Here is a 23,655-nt window from a genome sequence, read left to right on the forward strand (position 1 = left end):
AAGGCTCTTTTCAGAGCCGCCTTTCTCAGTATAACAATAGAACAATGAAGTGACGGCCGTAGACCCTTGTGGAGTTCAGCAAAAGTTTGTGGACTGTCGTAGAGGGAAAAAGGGAGGGTGCAAGCAGAGCAAACACAATAAAGTGTACGTTGGGAGTAAGTGGCGGCTCTGAAAAGACCCTTTTGGTGGTGTGTTGTGTGGGTCAAAAACAGTAAATTGGGGAAAACGGATTGTCAGATAGGTTAGTGTGATTGCAAAAGAGGGCGCAATGCATTTTGTAAATTGTGAAGAAACATCTGATTGCCAGCATATGTGAGGCGGACTCCATCTCTGCGGAAAATGAAACTGCTACGAAACAAAATGTTTTCATTGTGGAAAGAGGACATGCCAACATCTCTTAAAAAGGCACACACAGCCCTATTCACATTGCGTCTCACGTTCTCCATTTGTGGACCAAATGCAGAGGAACGCATCCATATTTGTCTTTGGGCAATACGGGAAAAAAGTATTTGACAATTTGGAAACATGCCCATGAGCTTCGCGAGTCCTTCCTTCATGGCAAATTGCAAAGAAATTCCAGATACATGGCCTAAACTGTTTCCTCCACAATGAATGATCAGTATATCTGGAGGACGCTCTGTCTGTAAAGTAACACAAAGAGGTACCAAGTCCAGCCATCTCATGCCACGCACGCCATGCCAGTGCACTTCCGCATGTGGAAATCCGAGATTTGTAGATAAACTGCAGCTTTCTGCATGCACCTTCAACCAATGTATCCATGAGTCTCCCACAATCCAGATAATCTGTTTTCGAGCATTGAAAGCCATGGCTGTGTGGTGTCCTGCCGATGTTGGGAAGATGGTCATGAGTGCTTTAACCAACTGTGCCAAATCTGCCAACAAAGTACGTGAAGTCAGGTATCCCAAGTGGCAAGCACCGTAGTGCAAAATTACCACATGAGGAGTGGTCATTCTACGCATATCTCTACAAACTTGCAGAATTGCCGCAGCATTCGCATCAGTGTCAGCGCTCGACATCACCTCCACTCCTTGCACATCGAAATGGTGTGCCACATGCCTACTCTCAGCATAGTGTTCTAAGTCTTGCACACAAATTTCTCCAAGCAGCAAAACCCTGACCCTCTCCACCTCTGCCATTTTCAGTGTGCGCACCGTCTTTCGACACAAGAGAGTAATGTGAACATCTGATTGGCTGATGCCTACAGTTGTCTTTCCATGCAGGATTTGCTGTTTAAACCCGTATGTGACACGCCCTAGCTGCGGACAAGCGTTGCCTATGTGCGGCACGTAACTCTTACCCAGTTCTTCCACCCTTTCTACAGCGGTACCAAAGCGAGTCCCTCATTGTACACAACTAAGCGGGTGCACAATCATCCACCAATCACATAGAACATTGCTAATTTTAACTCCGTCATCAACATTGCGCACTTCAAAATTACTGTCTATTCTTAATGGAAATCACATACCATTGCAAAGCACCTACTTCACAAGCTTCTGTGCAAAGATTGCAAATTTCTACATACAGCTCCATACATGTCCACATGCATCAGTATAGAGTACAGGTATGTATATTTAAATCAGAGTACATGTGGAAGCCTTATTATTTAAAATAGACAACATAATGCCGGTAAATGTCCATGGGGAACACATAACAACGCTCCCCTTTTTAAAGTGCAAGATTGACGATTTGTCATTAACAAATCGCACAACTGCTTACTGTCTTCCGCATAACCTGTACATAGGTTGCAAGCATGCAGGCATAGCTCTCAACCATTTTTGTCTTAAAGGCGGGTGAAATCACCCGATTTTGTTTTTGGCGGGTGAGTCGCCTATTGGAATGAATGGGTGTGCAGGAGGCTTGGCGGGTGAGTCTGCCCTTTACAAGGCGGGTGACACCCGCCAAAAGCATGTGAGTTGAGAACTATGAATTAGGGCAAACCTCAATTTTGTATGTGAAAATGCTGGAGTTCTGTACTCTGTACTGCCTACAGTAATGCTACTTGCAATGTGATCGTATGAGAATAGTAAGCACTCCCGATTGTAGTGCTGACATGTCTTTCGGAGGGTCTCCCGATTTTTCGAAATCGTGCTTTTCATTAACAAGTACAAAATGTTTCCCCATCTAGTACTTTGCCCTATCACTTACAAACCGCTCTCTTATGCATACTACACTTTGTAAAGAACAAGTTATTTGCAAACCCTTAAACAATTTAGTTATTTTGAAGGACTTTGAAGTACCATATTCAAAGTAGCATGCAAAGACTGCACAGAGTTAAGTGAAATGTGCACGTGGACTCGGTTGAAATATGAAAGTTCAATCCTCTGATGAAAGAAGTACAAGTAATGTCTGCAGTATCATGACTGCTGAAAACACACAAAGTAATTGATATTGTTTTTTTAATTCACAGTGAAGACTACTCTCCTGAGAATCAACAGCATCTACGCTGCAGACGACATATCCGAAGAAACCTGGTCATCTTGCACAAAAAAGTAAGTACAGTACAACCTTCATATTGTAACTACTCCTTAAAGAGGCTGCGTGGGTTATTTGTTTATTTTGGGCACCAAAGCAAGCATTCATTTGTAAACCATTCTACCTACAAATATCCATTTAGTGAACAAAGAATATCAGGCAGAATGGCTGACAAATCACTGTGTGTTTGGTACTGAAATAACATAGGAAATCCTTAGAAGGTCAGATTGTGAAAAGAAGTTGCTGCAGCAAGTTTTTGGCATTTCAGTTATTAATAATGGTTCTCGTCACAAGTAGGCCACTTTGTACTCTCATCTGAAGCACATTGTAGTTGTATACAAACATTAAAGTAGCCTTACCAAATGATAGTTAGACGTGACTGTACGTTGACACACCATGCCAAAGAGCTTCCCCATCACACTTATGCACACATGCACACTGCACACATACATTGGACAACAGACCAAAGTATACTTTTTTTTCTCAACAGACACCAAAGAATGCCTACCAAAAAGCAACTCCGTAGAAAGGAACGCAAAATTAGAGCAAATAAAAATAAAGGTTCCCAATGTTAGCATCCACCTGTTGTAGAGTTAGTAGAGAATCTTGGTACAAACTACCTAATGCAGTTGGGTAACATAATAAAAGAAGTCTCAACTACCGAAACTGTACCTCCTCCATCAAAAAGTGTCATAAAACACAGAAATGTTGTCAAAAAAACAGCTGCCAGTACAGCTAACAATGTTCCTAATAATCCTGATAGTGTAAGAAAAACCCATAGTAAAAAAAGTATTTTAGCAAAAATGTTTCATCACAGAGTCCTTCAGAATCTACAACGAAGAGGACCAAAATCATCCTCACCCCTTAAAATGTACAGTAGAAAGTTAATTATATAAGCACTCGTAGACAGTGCAATCCTTCTCAAAAGGAAGTAGTTCATATTAGTGTTAAATAGGATGAAAGCACTAACAAAACTAAGTACCAAACTACAAAAGAAACTCAGCAATAAACGGAATGTGTACAAAAATAATTTTTTGCATGTTTGTGGTGGTGAATGGATTCACACAACAACCACAAAGCCATATTTTAATGAAGAAGCATACAAACAAAATCAAACAAACTCAATTGCCATCCATAGCAGTGGACGAGGGTATGAGAAAATCAATACTACCATCATGGAACAAGAAACACTGCTTATAAAAATTATCTCCTGAAAACTCAGAATTACCTCTCGATTCAGCAGAACCACACCATCCAGTATACAAATGGCCGTGCACATCAATGTGTGCCATTCCAAACAAAGCTTTCAAATCTTTACGTCAGTTCCTCAATCAATATGTAAAAGGTAAAGACAAAAGTAAAATGAAAGTGCTGCAAAATATGGATATTTGTGCAGTGTGGAAAGACACAAGTCTAAAAGGACATTCATTAGCCTGCATTTCTGGGCCTATTTGCAAAAGTACCTTCCATGATATTAAAAGAATATCAGTACATCATTCCAAAGTAAGAAATTTAGTGTATAAAATATACTATGCAAAAAGTCCAGCTTCAGAATTAGGCAATTTAAATACCACTATTCTGCATGGTACACCCAAATACTTACAAGAAGAAATGGACCGTATTCAGAAAAGGTATTTTGGAAGTGAGAGCCACATAGAAAATGCAACAGTTTTAGAGCATAGTAGCGACAATTCTGCACATAGCAACCTTCTATTACACACATACAGAAAAGAAATACTAAAATTTAAAAGGTCATCGGCTGAAGTACCAAACCATGTGTGTGTATGTTGCCGCAGGACGTTTTACAAAAGGAACACAAAAAATGTGGACATAGCATACAAAATAGAAAACAATGAAGACTCTAAATTGTTTGAATTAGCTTTGTACCTTTTAGCTGAAAGCAACCATGTATAACTGAACGCTTAATATTTTGCAGTTACTGTACTGCAAAATTAGACAACAACCACACTCCTTCACGTGCAATTACAAATAATTTGGAATTGTTTCCATTACCAAAAATCCTGCAACAGCTCAATTTGTATGAGAGCATAATAATTCAAACAGTTCACCCATTTCAAGCAATTATACACCTTCATCCAAAAACAGCAAAATTACCTTCCTCTGAATTGATGAAAGGCATTCGTGGCAAAGTAGTATACTTGCCATTAGATCTAACGGAAAATGTACACACTCTAGGAGTGGAACATTCAATAGAGCATTCTTTAATAGTCTTGGTAAATGGAGCACCAACAAAGGACAAAGAAATTTGGCAACAATTAGTGGACTTACACAAAGTTAGACAAGCATAACAATATCTAAAACACAATAATGAGTACTATAAGGAAATTAATATTGATGAAAGCTTAAGGCAAACAACTGAAATAATTCAAGAGCCATCAGAAACTGGACAATTCGAACTTCTGGATCCAGCTACAGTAGGCACTCTTTTAGACCATTACACAATTCATCTATTGCATTCCAATGAAGGCATAGACGATGCACTGGAAACTTACCAAATGCGACAAACCAAAGGGTCACCAATGAGTATTTGGGAAAAAAGTATAGAAGCACGTGCTTTTCCACTGCTATTTCCTACTGGCAAAGGTGGAAGATATGATGTTAGACCCACTCAGATTGGGGCATCAGAATACCGCTCATTACAAATGTATTTGCAAGATCCCAGATTTAGACAAAATGTTGAATACATATTCCACCTACTCTATGAAAGTGAATTAGCAACACTATGGTATGGAGTTGCACACATTCTTAAATCTGGAATGCACTTTCAAAATATGTCAGCTACGCAGTTAATACAAAAAGTACAAGAAAAAGATGAGGTGTTACAATCAAGTATAACAAATTTGTTTGCAAACATGCGCGGTACAAAGGAATACTGGTTCAGACGGCACGGAGACATGCGTTGCATGATCAGAAACCTTGGACCGCCAACTTGGTTTGTTACGCTAAGTTGTGCAGAATATGCATGCGAAGATTTACATGAGTTCCTACGCATAGTAAACAGCAACAAAAACAACATAGATATATTAACACCTGGAGAACTTTGCTCTCTAGATCCAGTTACTGTCTCAAGATATTTCCATCATCGTTTCATTGCAATGCTACACTTCATTTGCAATAAAACTGTTCCTCCCCTTGGAGAAGTGCAACACTTCTTTTGGAGAAAAGAATATCAAGCAAGAGGAGCACCACATATTAACATGCTGTTATGGATCAAAGGTGCAGGGGCAGATTTTACAATTTCAAAGACACAAATGTGGCAAATATTGTCACTGCAAATACAAAAAGAAAGATAAATACTACACCAAATGCCGCTTTGGTTTCCCTAGACCAGTTACAGAAACAGGTGAAGTAAACAACTTCATATCTTCAGTTCGACATAGTATTAAAGGTAAATCACCTAAAAACACGTATTACATAGAAAGAAGGGAAGAATCAAAATATAGCAATGATTACAATGCAATGCAATCATTGCCCTATTATGGAATGCAAACATAGATGTGCAGTACATTGCAGACAATTCAACTGCTGTTGCACAATATGTTACAGCCTACTTAACAAAAGCAGAAAAAACAGAGCTTCAAGACCTCTGGGATGACCTAGTATCGGACAAAACATCACAGAAATTGTACAGCCTAGGCATAAAAATGCTCTCTCATAGAGAATGTGGGGCCTATGAAGCAGCAGATCGTTGAACGGGCACTGCTTTGTATGGAAAATCAGTCAACATAGTATGGCTCAATCTTGGTTCTGCAAAATCTAGAAAAAGAGTACTAAAATCATATGAGGACATAGAAACAATTGCCAAAATGAACCCAACAGCCAAGACATTCTTAAAAACAATTTACTGGACACATACTATCCGAACAGGAGTACCACTCTGGAAAGCATGTGTCTATACCACATAGCTCAAAACTTTGCATACAAAAATAATGTAAAACCCGATGAAAGCAAACGTAGATATAGAGTGACCGATTGTGAAGGGAGCTTAGTGAAACTTAACAAACTAAGCTTAATTAATCATGTCAAATTGTCATTAAAAACTCCTCAACAGAAAGAACTATATTACATGTCTCTGTTACAACTTTTCAAACCATGGAGAAAAGAGGAAGACATACTAGATAATTATGAGTGCTATGAAGATGCTTTCAAAGCAAATGAAAGCACTATAACCGATGTGAACTTTACGTAGTACAAAGCAATGTTACATAATTAGCAACAACAGGAAGAAGAACTTCAGGCCCAACTAGATAACGACTCTTCCGACAGTAGTCAACCTTCTGCAACAGGAAGTCAAGAACCATTAGGACAACCAGTAATAGCAAATGAGGCTGAAGTAGCTATGGCAGAAGTAGAGAACACCATGTATCAGTATCAAGAAGATACAGAAGACTTAACTGTACAACAAGCAAAACTTAACAACGATCAGCGCACCATTTTTGAAGATGTAACAAAACAAATTGTACATGGTGTACAACACGAAAATAAAGAAGGACCTGCCAAAATTACAAACCTATACTGCTGTACGTCAGTGGTGAAGCTGGATCAGGGAAAACATTCTTAATCAAAATCATCAGCAAGTTCCTTCAACAATTGACAAACAACAATTTGTCAGCTGTTGTAACAGCCCTCATAGGTTTAGCTGCCTTCAACATAGGCGGTGTGACTTTACACCGATTACTACTGCTTCCAGTAGAGCATCAAAATAAATTAGACTATTACAAACTTTCTGCAGAAGCTGCAATGGAATTACGTAGAGTATTGAAACAAATGAAAATGCTACTAATAGATGAGATAAGCATGGTCTCCAACCTAATGTTGGCTTTGATTCATCTCAGATTGCAAGAAGTACTTAAAAATAATAACGAGGAACTCTTTGCAGGGAAACACATTATCGTTTTCGGAGATCTTCCTACAATTGACACCAGTGAAAGGTGAACCAATTTTTAAAACCTTAGGCCACAAACTCTGCCGGAAAACTGTTGGTAGCATAGGTAATGTTTTACTTTGGCAACATTTCCAATACAGAGAATTAACTGAGAACATGCGCAAATCTGCAGATCTCACTTGTGCCAACATCTTAAAAAGTATTATAGTTGGTGTATTATCGCAAGAAGCACAAGCTGTATTGAAAAACTGGCATATAGATGCACTTTATGGCGATAATGCATGTGCAACTGATGTTATGGAACAAATAGCGCACAAAAATGTCAATTGTATGGCCTTAATGCCAACTCTTGCAAGCTGTTTCAAATTCAATGAAACAATGTTAAAGAAAGAAATGCAAGCAATAATAGAAATTAGCGCCACAGGCAAACTAGGCGTACATGGTATGACAGTACCCATGTGTGAGCAAGCCACAACAAGACTAAATAGTTTAGAAAATTCAATCTCCAACACAGCTGGCTTGAAAAAAATATTTAAATTATCATTAAATTGTAGAGTACTGCTTAAATGTAACCTTGATGTAGAGCAAGGGCTAGTTAATGGAGCACTGGGCACAGTTGTTGGCTTTCAATCATACCCACGTGATAGCAACATTCAGTTTGTAAATATTCGCTTTGATAAAGTTTCAGAAGTGAAAAGGATAGGGCGCTCAATTGCTAGATTCATTCTCTTCAAAGACATGCATGTACGTAGAGAGCGATTTTCTCTAACTCTTGCATATGCAGTTACCATTCATAAATCCCAAGGCTTACCCTAGAGAAAGCATTGATAGATATAGGAAACACAGTGTTTAAGGAAGGCATGAGCTACATAGCATTATCACGCTTATGTACACTTGACAGTCAATTGCTAATAAACTTTGATTCAAGTAAAGTCAAAGCTGATATTCCTTGCATTCTAGAATACAATAGATTGCGTTCACTGTACACCCCTCATCTGAAACAAAACCATGTTCCAGATAAAGTGAAACGTGGTAAAAGAAAACTAAATGAAACAGAAATGCAACAGAATGCAACAGCAAATTCCGTGAAGAAAAGAAAAGAAGGTAAAGTTTCATCAATTGCCGCAAACATAGAAGAACCTATTAGGGAATGTAAACCAGGCACGTCGGCAAAGAAGCAATAGAAAAACCAAAAAATGCACTCAGATACAGAACTTGCTGGCCCATTCAAATTTACAAATGAAAGTGGGGTAAGTTGCTATGCAAATGTAGCAATCAATATTCTATTTCAATTTCCACCAATTATTAACAATATTTACCTGCACAGTACAGACCAATTGTGTTTGCAAATGTTAGTGCTGCATAGAAATGCAACAAACAATCCTGACAACACATACAGTGTTCATGGAGTAAGGCAACAATTGGACGACTGTGCTGGAATGGTGAGATTCACTATGAGCTCACAAGAAGATCCACAAGAATTTCTAATGTACATACTATTAGTATTGGAAAACAAAAGCATACCTATAAATGAAATCTTCCAAATATCGTACATGTGGAAACATACATGCACTCTCTGTAGCAAAGTGATACAGGAAGAAATCCCAAATGAGCGATTTGTGTATGTTTCCATATGAAATACTGAGAGCATTCCATTTCAGCAACTGGTACAAAATGCAAACCATGGCAGATTATGTAGTATTTGAAATTCAGACAATCGCTCCACCTTACTGATACAATCACGTAGTGCCTACATAATACTTATGCTTCTACGTTATAATGCAGATGGCACCAAAAACAACTGTAAACTGACTGGATTCACACACAGTCAAGTGTCACTTGGAAAGAAAACCTTTACAACAGTTGGAACAATCTACCATGCAGGTGCTACAACCAATGCAGGTCACTACACTGCATACATTAAAAAGAATTCTGGATAGTTTGAATGTAATGATAGCACCATTACTCTAAAGCAGAGGTTGCCAGCTAACCTAACAAATGTGTATTTAATGTTCTTGAAGCTAAAATTTATGAAATAATGTATACTTCAAGATTGTCAACAAAGTATGTCAAAGACTACAGACAGTTAGAATACACCCCCAGGTATCTAACTACCCAACAGGATGGAAGAATGACACAAATAAATGATTATCACAGATCGTTGGAAACAAATGCACAGGTAGAAAACGCCTACAGGTATCTAACTGTTGTTAAAAATCGGCAGGAAGGCAACAAAGAAAACATTAATGGGAAGATGAAGGAAAGAGGATGTAACAACGACACAAATGAATGAGTATCACAAATCTGTAGGAACAAATGCACAGTTAGAATATGCCTACAGGTATCTAACTGTTGTTAAGAATGGGCAGGAAGGCAACAAACATAACATTGATCAGAAAAATGAAGAAAACACTGAAAGGAAAAAATGAAGTACTTAGTACCATAAGAAATAAAGCTTTTTTTTAATCCGACAAGGATTTTTTTCTCCAGACCCAATGATTAGAAAAGCAAACATAGAAACTGAGGGCAATGCACAGTACACTAGTTTGTAAACTAAATATAAGGGTTAAAAAAAAAGTTAACTGTCTATTATGCAATGTGGTAAATTTGGAAAAACTGCAAACACTAACACACCTTTTTCTTTCATCACAGAAATGGAAAAAGTGATACTTCCGTCAAGTACGATAACCAATTTAAAAAAGGTTTATGGATTCTGAACAAAGAAAGGAGTAAGTATATTGGCAGCCATTTTCTACACATGGGAATCTACTCGTCTAATCTATGGTACTAATATGCTGCAGTGCCTGTAGGCTACCCTTTTATCTTCGGTGAGTAACCTACCACCTACGCCTTACAACCAAGTTTCAAGGAGTACAGTTCCTATCCACAACCATCACTGCATATGTAAAACATGTTCCTTGTAAATTAGCTGCTTATAAATTTACTTTTCGGACCATCGTCTGCAGCCATGAAGTGAAGACACTAGGGCATCAACACAACAACCACAATCCACCACACCCATATTGACTTGTAACTCCACTGCTTATGACTTCAGTCTTGCGTGCATGGGCTTTATCTCAGTGATGTGTGGTAGTGGGGGTTATTCTATAGGTGTGTTATCCTTCTGTACCTCTGCCCAGAGGCTTCCCTCCTAGTTGTATGTATGTAGATCTTACATGGGATGGGTGTGCAGTGTCTTCCAAGTCTAGTACTTAACACTTTGTTCTTGGTTGCATGGCCTTTGGCCATGCACCCAAGACTGCACGCACTCCCCACAACTTGCCAATCAAAACGCAACACTACGGGTGTATGCATGGGGGGCACATGCGGCGGTGGTTGTGGCCAGGGCCTACAGTCTTGTAAGTAAGGCCTTCGGCCTTTGGCCGACGGCCATGCATCCAAGACTCTAGGCCCTGGCCACAACCACCGTAGCATGTGCCACCCATGGCAGCGTACTATTGAATATAATAATAGCCATTGGAAACAATAATATATTCACTGCATGTTGGCAATTTCAATGTTCCCTAACACCACGTGTCCTTACAAATGTAACAACTCCCCCATGCAGTGCACAGGCTCAAATACTGGCCTTATGGGACCCCTCATTTTCTGTGCGGACAAGGAGGCCATAGAACATACATCATTAAGTAGGTGTAAGTGTACTGTGCGTACAAGATGTCCATACACATTACATCATGACGAGCGACCCCCAGAACAAGTGCATTAATCACCCATATGTTAAGACTGTAGCCCCTGGCCACAACCACTGTAGCTTGTGCCACCCATGGCGGCGTACTAATGAATATAATAATAGCCGTTGGAAAAAATAATGCGTTCACGGCATGTTGTCAATTTCAATGTTGCCTACCTATACCCGTGTGCTTTCAACAGTTACAAATTTCCTGTCCACTACATGTACTGAAGTGTTACGAATTTCCTGCCCACTACATGGACTGAAGTGCTATCGTTATTACCCCCCACATTTACTGTACGTACAAGGTGTCCATAGAAATTACATCATGACGCCCGAAGAACAAATGCATAGATCCCCCATTTCTTACTGTCTGAACCTTTCCCAATGCTCTGTGACACAGCAAAATAGGTTAATGAAAAAAGCATGTGTACGCTGGTTGTTGCTCCGCTTTCCGCGGATCCAAGATGTCGGGCGCATCCAAACCATCTAACCAAGAACACGTCTCTCAGCAGCCAATAGGCAGAGATGTCACGTGTACGCCTTCATGACGGCAGCCCCTTAACCAATCGTTTTTTTGTTCGTCGACCGAACAGGGAAGTGTGACCGCGGAGCGAACATTGATATCACTAATTATTTCAGACCTACTTTTTCATAATTATAAAGAAACATGCTGCACGTATAGCGACCAAATTTACAAAAGCACGCTTTCTGGACCAAACTCCTGTACCCGCCACAGATTTCGTCAAAATCCGTCCAGCGGTTTCACCTGTAGCCGTGCGCAAAGTTTTCCCCCATTCAGTCTATGGGAAGAAAATACATTTTGGGACCCCCCCTATAACTCTGCTCCCCCTGGACGAATTCTCACCAAACTTTATGAATAAATTCGAAGTGGCCCATATACTTTTTTTGCAAAGTTTGGTGAGGATTCGTCCAGGGGGAGCAGAGTTATAAGCCGCCCGAAAAGTGCTCTTCCTATGGAAACAGCAACTTAACCATAACTACATGGCCACTATCGTGGCCATGTAATATGTGTATATATATATATATATATATATATATATATATATATATATATATATATATATATATATATATATTTACAGGGCCTGGGGTATCGGCCCTGTAGTTATGGTTAGGTTTCTCCACTCCTAGAAAGACTACTTTTTGGGCGGCTTATAACTTTGCCTCCCCTGGACGAATACTCATGAAACTTTGCAAAAAAAAAGTATCTGGCCCTCTTGGAATGATTCAGCAATGGTTGGTGCGGTTTCGTCCAGGGGGGGAAAAGTTATAGAGGGGGGTCCCAAAATGTGTGGAAAGCCTCATAGACCCAATGGAAAGAAAATGTTTCTTATGTCTACAGGCCAAACTGCTGGATGGATTTTCACCAAATTTGCACCACGAGCGATTGCTTTGTCCCAAAAGTGTGCATTTGTAAAATTGGTGTAAACCCATCCAGTAGTTTTATTTTACAAACAGCCAAAAAGTAGGTACAAATAAAGTAGTGTTATCTGGGTCCGGTCCGTGGACTCACTTCCGGGATCGGGGGTCCGCAGACATGTCTGGGCCAATCAGGGGGCAGTGTGATGTCCATTCAAGCCCGCCGATTGGTTGCTCAGAAGCGTGAGGTGCGTCATATTTTTTTAAACATCCCCATGTTGGCTCTGTGGACAGCTGCCGGTGTCCGTGGATAGCGCCGTGGGGAAAAGGTTTTGAAAACACATTTGGGGTTAGTTGGTGGCTGAAAGATGGGGTGGAAAGGCTGAGGGAGTGCAATAAAGTTGACATGGAGCTGTTTTTATAGTGAAAAAAGGGTTTGCTGGTGCTGCCGAGTCCCTGGACTTAGCTGCTGACTGCGCACAGCGCAGTGAGAAGAAGTTTGGAAAACACATTTGGGGTTATTTGGTGGCTGAAAGAGGGTCTGGAAAGTCTAGGGGAGTGCAATAAAGTTGATGTGGAGCTGTTTTTATAGGTGAAAAAAGGTGTGCAGGGGCTGCTGAGTCGCAGGGGGTTCAGGGCGTGTTTTGTTATTTGTAGGTGTATTGTACATAATTGTTATATGGTTTAATTATATTGTGGTGGTTGTGGCCTGTGGCCAGATTCTTGGGGGCATGGCCATAGGCGAAAAGAGGGTTTGGAAAGGGTGGGGGAGTGAAATAAAGTTGACATGGAGCTGTTTTTATAGGTGAAAAAAGGTGTGCAGGGTGTGTTTTGTTATTTGAAGGTGTATTGTACGCACTTGTTATATGGTTTAATTTTGGTGGTTGTGGCCACTGGCGACAGACACTATAGTAATGTGTATAGTAATTATAGGTAATGTAGTGGGAGTACACAGTATTTGTAATAAGGTGAATGATATAATTGAATTGTGTATGGCATTTATGATTGTAGTACAATTGAGTATAGTGCTTATGGAATATGTATTTGTTTATAATTGGTATGGTTACTTAGTTGCATACAGTAGAAAATCTGGAATCTCTATTTCTTTTTCTGTGAAATTGTCTTCATAATTTGTTAAGCAGGATAGTTTAAAAGATTTAATTTTACATATACATTTACTTTATTTGACCCTCTGGTACAACATCAGTGTGTGCTACACTGTTGTATTGAAATAATCATTGGGTCATTGGGAGAACATAAAATCCATAGATAATTATGTGATTGTAAGTGTGATAGTATGTTTGTTTGAAATGTGTTGTAATTAATGGAATGTTTAAAGTAGTTAGATACCTGTTGGCGTATTCTAACTATATTAGACTTTACAAGAAGTTTTGCAGTAACAAGAACTGGGATGGCGTATTTGAAGTGTATTGCAAGGAAGGGTATTTTTGATGCAGCTAGATACCTTTTGGCATAATCTAACTATCTTGATTTTTAAAAGTACTATGTTAGTATCATGGATGTAGTTAGATAGCTTATGGCATATTCTAACTGTTTATTGTGCTACAGTTTAGTGGGTGAATTTGGATTGAAGGAATATTAAATAGGCATTTGTTAGATTTGCTGGTAACCTATGTTTTAGAGTAACAGAGGTGTTGTTACATTCAAACCAACCACTTCTTTTTTTAAATATGCTGTGTAGTTGTCACAGAATTCCCCCTTTCTCACCTGAGAGCGATCCTTGCAGGATTTCTTGGGCGGTGTCTTCTTACGCACGGACCTGGTCTTGTATAAGCCCGCGCGAGCCTCTTCTGGCTCCAGCATGCGTTCAGAGTTCCGGGATTCAGATACTCCGGGGATCCAGGAAACGAAGAAGGTGCGCAAGCATGGCACACGGGTCCAGGAAGCAAGGAAGAAGGAAGAGGGGTAAGGGAATAGAATTAGAAGGTCCAGGAACCAGGATAACAGTTCAGCGAACTACGGAGCACACGTCTAGTCGCTACTCGCAATAGCATTGAGACGCGCAGGGCTGCAGGGGCGCTGTCTATTTGTAGATTACGCTACGTCCGATGTGAAGAACGAGGAAGACGTTTCACGTTAGACGGCCATGTTGGAAGTACCAAGGAGTGCAAGCCCTGTTGTGATAAGGACCATGAAGTCCAAAAGGGGCGTGTTCTGTGGGTCATGACAGCATGCCTCCTCCGAAAACCTGTTCCACCAGGTTTGCCTGGGTGTATGAGATGGTATCTTCTCAGCAATCGAGGGGTATTCAGATTAGAAATTGGTTCCCAGGTTCTTTCACAAGGAGGATATCCTTTGCGTTCAACCAAGTATTGAAGCTGACTCCGTTTATACCTGGAGTCGCATATTCGGGACACTTCATATTCCAGTTGGTCGTCCACCACCACAGGAGTGGGTCTGCAGGATTTCCGGGAGGATCGGATGTAGGGTTTAATAAAGAAGTGTGAAAAACTGGGTGAATTTTCTTCCAGGAGTCTGGTAGCTTGAGCCGGTATGAGACTGGATTTATGATTTCCTTGATGGAAAATGGACCATAGTACCGGGGGTCAATTTGTTTGGCTGTAAATGTCGTGGTAGTAGTTTCGAGGACAACCAGACTTGATCACCAACTGCATAAGAAGGCCCTGGTCTTCTTTTGGTATCTGCATATCGCTTAGTATGTATTCTGGCCTTCTCTAAGTGTTCTTTGGCTTCCTTGTGTATCCTGATGAGTGGTTCAATCCAGGAGTCGACGGTAGGTACTGGTGTGGGATGTGGAAGAACAGAGGGTAAAACTGATGGATGGAATCCTTGACTGCAATAAAAGGGGCTGGTCTTAACTGCTGAGTGATCGGAACTGTTGTAGGCGAATTCAGCCACGGGTATTAGAAGCGACCAGTCATCCTGCACCTTGGTGGCGAAACAACAAAGGTATTGTTCCAGGGTCTGGTTTACACGTTCCGTAGCTCCGTTGGTTTGTGGATGATAACCTGATGAGAGAGCGCGTTGGATTCCTAGAATGCGACAGAGATCTTTCCAGAATTGTGAGACGTATTGGGGTCCTCGGTCTGATCTGATCTTGGAAGGAAGTCCATGAAGGCGGAAAATGTATACCAGGAAGATTCCAGCGAGTTCTGATGAGGATGGTAGTTTATACAGGGGTGTCAAATGAGCCATATGAGCGAACAAGTCAATGGTGACCATGATAGTCGTGTATCCCCTGGAAGGTGGCAATTCCACAATGAAGTCTGTAGCGATGAATTGCCATGGCCTTGTTGGAAGTGTAGGTTGCAGTAGGAGACCCGCCGGTCTCTTGTTATCATGTTTGTTTTGACTACAGATAGCAGCGCCACGGGGTGACTGTGCCCCACTTTGGAGAATCATAAAGATGGTTCTCTCCCCTCCCCCAAATTTGGGAAGGACTTGTGCTTTGGAGGGGTGTCGGTTGCTGGTCACCTGAACAGAAAAAAACGTTTTCACTACAGCTACCAGAATCCTTTGAGTCTAATTAGACACACCTGCTCAACAGCCTCCCTGATGATTATTTGAGATAAGAAAGCGCTAGGAGGAGAACAACTACAGACCACAGAACTGCAGCTGAGGGATTTAACCCTGTTATTACTGAGTACCTGATTTGCAGCAAGGGATCTAACCCTGTTATTACTGAGTACCTGATTTGCAGCAGAAGGGATCTAACCCTGTGAATATTTGTCCATTTTGGGATTTGAGCCAGCTACTTATTATATTTTTTGCAACAGGTTCAATTGACCAGGACCGGGAGTGCGCGCCTCACCCACCTTCTTTTTTGCCTTGACTACAGATAGAACAGGCTTGGATATACAGTTGTACGTCAGTCTTCATTCTAGGCCACCAAAATTGTCTTTGTATAAGACGGAGGGTGTTGGTGATGCCACGATGTCCGGAGTGAAGGGTATCGTGGCAAAGGTTTATTATCCTTTGTTGTAATTTCTGTGTGGGGATGACTAGAGCATTATCCTTGAACAAATATCCATCCTTGGTTCTAAGATTCCACTGATTCTTCCTTGAAATATCCTTCCAGAGCTCAGAGTATTGGGTTTGCATCCGAACTTCTTCCAGAAGACTGACTGCTTGAGCTACAAAAATCATGTGGGGAAACATCTTAGGATAGGCCCGATCTTCAATAGTTTCGTAGTCAGGACATCGAGATAAGGCGTCAGCAATTATGTTTTGTGATCCAGGGACATGACTGATGTGGAACTGGTACTGGGCAAAGAAGAAGGCCCAACGGGCCTGACGACTGTTCCTACACTCCAAGGATTGTAGAACTTGAAGATTTCGATGGTCCGTGCAGTCCTGGACTGGATGTCTAGCTCCCAGTTGTAGATGTCGCCATTCTGTGAAGGCTTGGCGGATGGCTAACAGTTCCTTTTCCAAGACGGAATAATGTGTCTCACTGGTAGTCAGAGTTCGTGAAAGGTAAGCAATGGGGTGTTCCAATTTGTCCTCAAATTCTTGCTTCACACTGCTCCTATTGCGTAGTTAGAGGCATCCGTCTCCACTAGGAATGGCCGATTAATGTCGGGTTGGGCCAGGATGGGGGCTTGAGTAAACTCCTTCTTTAAACGTTGGAATGCCTTGTCTTGAGGTGCAGACCAGAGAAAGGGAGTGTCTTTCTTCAATAGAGCAATGATCGGTTGAACAATCTCAGAAAAGGTGGGTATGAACTTCCGGTAGAAATTGGCAAGCCCCAGGAAGGATTGAACTTGTTTCACAGAAGTGGGAACCGGCCAAGATAGTATGGCCTTTACCTTCAAATGATCCATACCAATTCCTTATGGGCTAAGGACAAATCCTAGGTAATGAACAGAAGTAACGTGAAACAGGCATTTCTCGGGTTTGGCTAGGAGTCTGTGTTCACGTAGTCGTTGTAAGACTGCCTTTACATGCTCTTCATGCTTTAGAAGGTCCTTAGAGTAGATCAAGATATCGTCCAGGTAGAAGATGACGAAGAGGAACAGCATGTCAGAGAACACCCAGTCCATGAAATATTGAAAGACTGCGGGGGCATTAGCAAGTAAAAAGGGCATGACCAGATATTCGAAGTGTTCAAAGGGTGTTCTAAAGGCTGTTTTCCATTCGTCTCCTTCCCTGATACGAATCAGATGATAGGCACCCCTGAGATCCAGTTTCGTGAAGATTACAGCTCCTCTCACCGCTTCCAGGATATCCGAGATCAAGGGTAAGGGGTAACGTCCTTGAGGGTGCATTGATTTAATCCACGATAATCGAGGCAAGGTCTAAGTTCCTTGGTGTCCTTCTTGGGAACAAAGAACAACAAGGCTCCAGCTGGGGATTTCGATGGTTTTATGGTGCCATTTTCAAAGTTGGTATCCAAGTATTCTCGGAGGGCCTTTTTTTCAGGTTCGGATAGGATGAACATCCTCCCAAAGCGAATCACTGCTGAAGGCTGTGTGTCTATGGCGCAGTCTTCACGTCTGTGAGGGGGTTAGAACCTGAACTACGGCAGTTGAAAACACATCAGCATAACCCTGATAGGCCTTTGGGACCTGTAGGATATTGGAAACCATGAGTGATACTTGCTGATCTATTGATGGTTCTTTGGAAGGTGTCAAGGAGGAATCCAGGAATAGACAGTGAGACATACAAAACTCAGAGCCGAGAAAGAAGGATCCTGCTGCCCAGTTGATATAAGGATTATGTTTCTGTAACAAGGGCATACCGAGTACCATGGGGTAATGAGCTGACTTAATGATGTCAAATCTGATCACCTCTTGATGATGGTTTATTGAAAGCTGGATCTCTTTATTCTGCAGGCTTATGGGTCCTGAAGTGAGGGGTCTTCCATCGATCGCTTCCACCGGTTGCATGGTACTTTGTGTCTCGTATGGAATGTGGTGACTAAAAACCCAATCTTGATCAATGAATACTCCCATAGCTCCGCAGTCTACCAGGGCCAAAATGGAGTAGGTCTTATTCTTGGATGGTGATAGGAAGGCCTGTAGAATCATTAGGCTGTTTTGTCCAGGAGAGTTCAAGGATGGAATAGACGTGGAGCAAACATCTCTCTCCCGAAGCCTTGCTCCATCTAGGATCGGGAGCTGGCGTTTCCCGAACGCCGAGGAGGGGCTGGAGGACATTCTCTAACCAGGTGTTTATCCGAGGCACATTAAATGCATAACCATGTATGAATCCTTCTCATCCTCTCTTGTGGGGATATGGGTCCACGGAAGGCTCCTATCTGCACAGGTTCTGGTTCAGCAACTGACCCTGGGTTTGTGTCAGTCTTGGAGGTAATCTCAAAGGACACCTTTGGGGGGGGTTACTTTGGATGTTTTCTTCTCTGCCTTCCTTTCCTGGATACGAAAATCTATTTGCATGGCAAGGTCCATAACAGCTTGGAATGAGCTTGGGCGAGCCACTCTGGGCAACTCATCTTTGATCTCCTCATTCAGTCCTCTTCTGAAAAGAGTAAAACTTGCTTCAGGAGACCAGTCAGCTTCCTTGGCCAATTACTTGAATCGGGTTACAAACATAAGCATATCCTGGGATCCCTGGTGAAAGTCTAGCAGGTGTTCCTGGGCACTATAGACCTGCTCTGGGCGGTCAAACATGGTTTTAAGGGCCTGTATGAAACCGTCGTAGTCATCCAGGAGGGCATCTCCAGAATTGCCTAAGGGTGTAGCCCAGGTTAGAGCATTTCCAGAAAGGTGTGAAATTATGAAGCCCACCTTAGCCCTGGGAGTTGAAAAGTAGTAGGGCTTAAAAGTAAAGTGAACCAAACAAGAATCAAGGAATCCACGAAGGGTTTTTGCCGACCCATCGTATTTGTCAACAATGCCGACCAGCAATACACTTTCCTTTGTGGCAGAATCACGGGATAGAACTAATTGTTTGAGAGTGGCGTTTTCCGCTTTTAAATTCTGTACCTCGGTTGTTAGTTCTTGCATGCCACGCATGAGACCCTGAACGGCCGCTTCCATGTCGACTTTAACCGTTTGGCATCTCAAACTGTCGCGGAATTTCCCCTTTCTCACCTGAGAGCGATCCTTGCAGGATTTCTTAGGCGGTGTCTTCTTACGCACGGACCTGGTCTTGTATAAGCCCACGCGAGCCTCTTCTGTCTCCAGCGTGCGTTCAGAGTTCCGGGATTCAGATACTCCGAGGATCCAGGAAACGAAGAAGGTGCACAAGCACGGCACACGGGTCCAGGAAGCAAGGACGAAGGAAGAGGTGTAAGGGAATAGAATTAGAAGGTCCAGGAACCAGGATAACAGTTCAGCAAACTACGGAGCACATGTTTAGTCGCTACTCGCAATAGCATTGAGACGTGCGGGGCCGCGGGGGCGTGGTCTATTTGTAGATTACCGAGGAAGTCGTTTCACGTTAGACGGCCATGTTGGAAGTACCAAGGAGTGCAAGCCCCGTTGTGATAAGGACCATGAAGTCCAAAAGGGGCGTGTTTTGTGGGTCATGACAGCAGTGGGCTGAAGTGGTTGTCGCACCAGTGTAGTATATAATGCATACTGTTGTGAAGGTTTTCTTGCCAAGAGATACTTGGCCGTGTGTAAAGCTAGTGAGTTTACAGTTATTTTTGGTACCATCTGCAGTGTATCTTTGAAGCATTGGTATGACATATTGGCTATGTGAGTTTATTTGTATGCTGGAATGGTTGTCTGAATTACAAAAAGGGCATAATGTGCCATGATTTGTATTCTGCAGAAGCTGGTGGAGTGGAATGGATTCCCAATTTGGTATGGATAAATCTACAAATCATTCATTAGGGATGTGCTCTTTTGAAACCTGGCTGCAGAGAGTGTATGTATGTTTCCATGTGTATGACATCTGGAAGATTTCATTCATAGGGAGGTTTTTGGCTTCCAGTACTTGTAGTAAGTACATTGGGAATTCTTATGGATATTTCTATGTGTGTATGGTAAATGTTACCATTCCTGTACAATAGTCCAATTCTTGCCTTATACCTGAGACACTGTCAGGATTATTTGTGGCATTTCTATGAAGGACGAGCATTTGCAAACACAACTGGTCTGATCCATTTAAGTAAATGTTGTGAACAATTGGTGGCAATTGGAAGAGGAAATTGATTGTTACATTTGCCTAGCAATTTGCTCCAGTTGTGTTGCTGAATTTACATAGACCAGAGAGTTGTGCCTCTGCATCCTTTGATGGGCCTGCAGTTCTTTTTTTAGAAGAGATATTTGTCTCATTGACTTCTGATGGATGTATAGTTAAGTTTGTATTAGACAGTTTTGTGGTTGTATTATTTGATGGAGAAGCAGTTGGTCAATGTTTCTTTAGCAGTATTGTTGGGAGATCTGTTAAAGGTTCTGTTTGTATTCATTTTCTTTTTAAAGGTTTTCTTTTTTGAGGTACAGGTTGCATATCTAGATGGGGTGTACAGTGCAAGTAGCCTGTTGTATTCTAGAATGCAAGGAATGTCAGCGTTGACTTTGTTTGCATCAAAGCTAACTGGAATAGACCATTGACTGTACGCAGATGTGAAAGTGTTATGTTGCTCGTACCTTCTTTAAAGACTGTGCTGCCAATGTCAATCAATGCTTGATCTAGGGTTAGACCTTGCGATTTGTGATTAGTGACAGCATATGCAAGAGATAGAAAGAATTGATCTCTGCATGCGTACATGTCTTTGAAAAGAAGGAAACGTGCTATTGTGTGGCCAATTTATTTTACTTCTGCAAGTTTGTCAAAGTGGATGTTGACAAACTGAATGTTGTCATGTGGATATGTTTGGAAGCCAAAAACTGTACCATCGACTAAACCTTGTTCTACGTCAAGGTTACATTTTAGAATTACTCTGCAGTTCAGACACAGAGTTAATACTTTTTCTAATCCAGCTGTGTTAGAGATATATGTTATCTCATGATACATGAGATACAGGTTAATTAGTAGGTTTGCTTTTGTATGTTTTTGCTTTTAGTTTTTGGGAGAGGGCTGTACTTTTTTGTTTTGTTGTTTTCTCTGAATTGTTTTAGAGGTGGATGACTATATGCGTTGCTTTTATTCATATTGCCTATATTTTATCTTTGTTTTCTACAGAGTTGCTTTTTAGTAGGCATTGTGTTCTGTCTGTTGGCAAAAAAGAAAATGTGGGTTTGAAAGTTGTGGAATGTATATGCATGTATTGTGGATGTGTGTGTGGGTGTGATTGTAGAGATGAAGAGAGTGCTATGTGATTGTGTAGAGAGATGATAGGTGTAGTTGGGAAGGTTGTAAGAGTAAGAGTCTCTAAAGGTGTGATGGGATTGGATTAGTGAGTAATGGAGTGGTGGTGTGATTGAATAAGTAGGGATATGGTGATGTTTTGAGGAAAACAGTGGTTGTTATAATGGTGGTGTTTAGATGGGAATACAAAGAGTGTGATTGTTGCAGGGGAAAAAGGCATAAGAGTACAATAAAGGTTTTTGATTCAAAAAGAATACTCTAGGCTAACATATAGTGAAAGTACATGGTTACTATTAGAAAAATATATATGAGATATTAACGTACTTTGTAGGACGTGAAGAGTGTTCTTATTTTGGTAGTTGTCTTTGGCAATCTTCTACTTTGCTGTAATTATTTTAAAAAATGTGTGGATATATGTGGTAATGGTGAAGTACTTTTAGTAAGCAAGGTTGTTATTTATGAAGGAGTTCATAAAGTTGTGTTATGAGTGGTGTACGAAAGTGTATTAACTGTGTTGTTAAAACAATTGAAGTATGAGTAGTGTTGTTTTTCAAATTAGAAGGAACATAGCAAAAATGGGTGTGAGTAAAAGGTGCAGAGCTAGGTTATTTTTCTGCTGCTGATTTTAATAGAAGAAGTGCTGCGTTTGTGGTATAATGTATTTGTAATATTTTGCAGTGTTTTTAAAGAATATGAAACTATGGCCTAGTGATAATGCAATGGTGGATTGTTGTTGCATTAGTGTGTGGTGTCTTATAGGAGAGGTTCAGAAAGAAGAGTACTTTATATGTAAGGTGAAGTGTTGTACATAGATACTTTGGTGGTATACACATATGTGTGAGAAGGTGTAGAATGGTGGCAGTGTAAGGGATGTAATGAGTGAGGTTGGAAAGTGTGACATTTATGTTGAATGAAAAATGATATTAAACTTGCACACACTATGTGGCACTTAAAAATGTTGCACACATGTTTTGCATCTGCTTTTTCTTTGTTTCACAAAGAAGTTACATACACACACTTCTGCGTAAATCTATATATGCATTTTTCAACTTTAGTGAAAATGCTTCTAAAAAGAAATATTTTTAAATGCACATTTTCCATTTCATATAAATGTGACAATTATGAATTCTGCAGTCCAGTCCTGTTTTGTTTGTTGCATTCTGGCACTTGTAGTCCGAGTTGTGTAATGGGAGAAGTGGTATTACAAGTCACAGAATACAAAGAAAGAAACCAAGACTTCATAAGCAGCTAGAGTTTGGAATGGGTAATGTTGGCAAGTATGCATGTACTGCCAACATATTAAACGTACACACACCAGGTGCCATTTACAAATGGTCAAAACATCTTTTCCATCTGCTTTTCCTTTCTCTTATAAAAAAAAGTACACAACGTGTTGCTATAAATGCACATTTGCACCCTTAAATTTCATGAAACTGTTGCTAAAAAGAAACATTTTTAAATGCACAGCATTGTAAGTAACTGAATGATTTTTATTCCCCCACGCCACTCCTGAACTTTTCCAGGTATCCGCGGACTACTGCACTGTCCCTGGTCTTTGCAGGCTGCAAAGGGGCCTGTGATTTATTTTTCAGATCTATTTTAGTATTTATTTTGGCTTTTTTTTCTTTTTTTCAGGAGAGGCAAGGCAAGGTTGGGAGGAAAGAGAGGGAAGGGAGGGAAGGGGCACCAACCACAGAGACGGAGGGGCAGGTGGACAGAGGAAGATGTTGGGTGGGCCTTACATTTAAGGTAGGTGGCAGTGTTTGTCGTGATCCTTGACCGTGGTTTCATAAGCACTTTGAACTTGCTCCCCCCTGCAAACATAGTACTGTGACCCTCAAAAGGTAAGGCTCAAAGGCGCTCTGAATGCCCTGCGAGGCTGTCGCTGAGATTCTCTGTACCAGAGGAGTATTTTGTGTGATGGTAGGAGTGGTCGAGGAAGATGGGGTAGAGGCTGTCAACCTTCTTCTCCATGAGA

The 23,655-nt window shown here is 41.1% G+C and overlaps 1 protein-coding gene across 1 annotated transcript in view; it reads left to right on the forward strand.

The window, feature by feature from the left end:
* The window catches only part of LOC138568827 (ferroportin-like), a 467,510-nt gene that overhangs the window by 107,437 nt on the left and 336,418 nt on the right, over positions 1 to 23,655 (forward strand). The gene's annotated exons all lie outside the window — the stretch shown is intronic.

The sequence above is a fragment of the Ambystoma mexicanum genome, chromosome 2q (assembly GCF_040938575.1).
Source record: "Ambystoma mexicanum isolate Mex_15411 chromosome 2q, UKY_AmexF1_1, whole genome shotgun sequence".
NCBI classification, from domain to species: Eukaryota; Metazoa; Chordata; class Amphibia; order Caudata; family Ambystomatidae; genus Ambystoma; species Ambystoma mexicanum.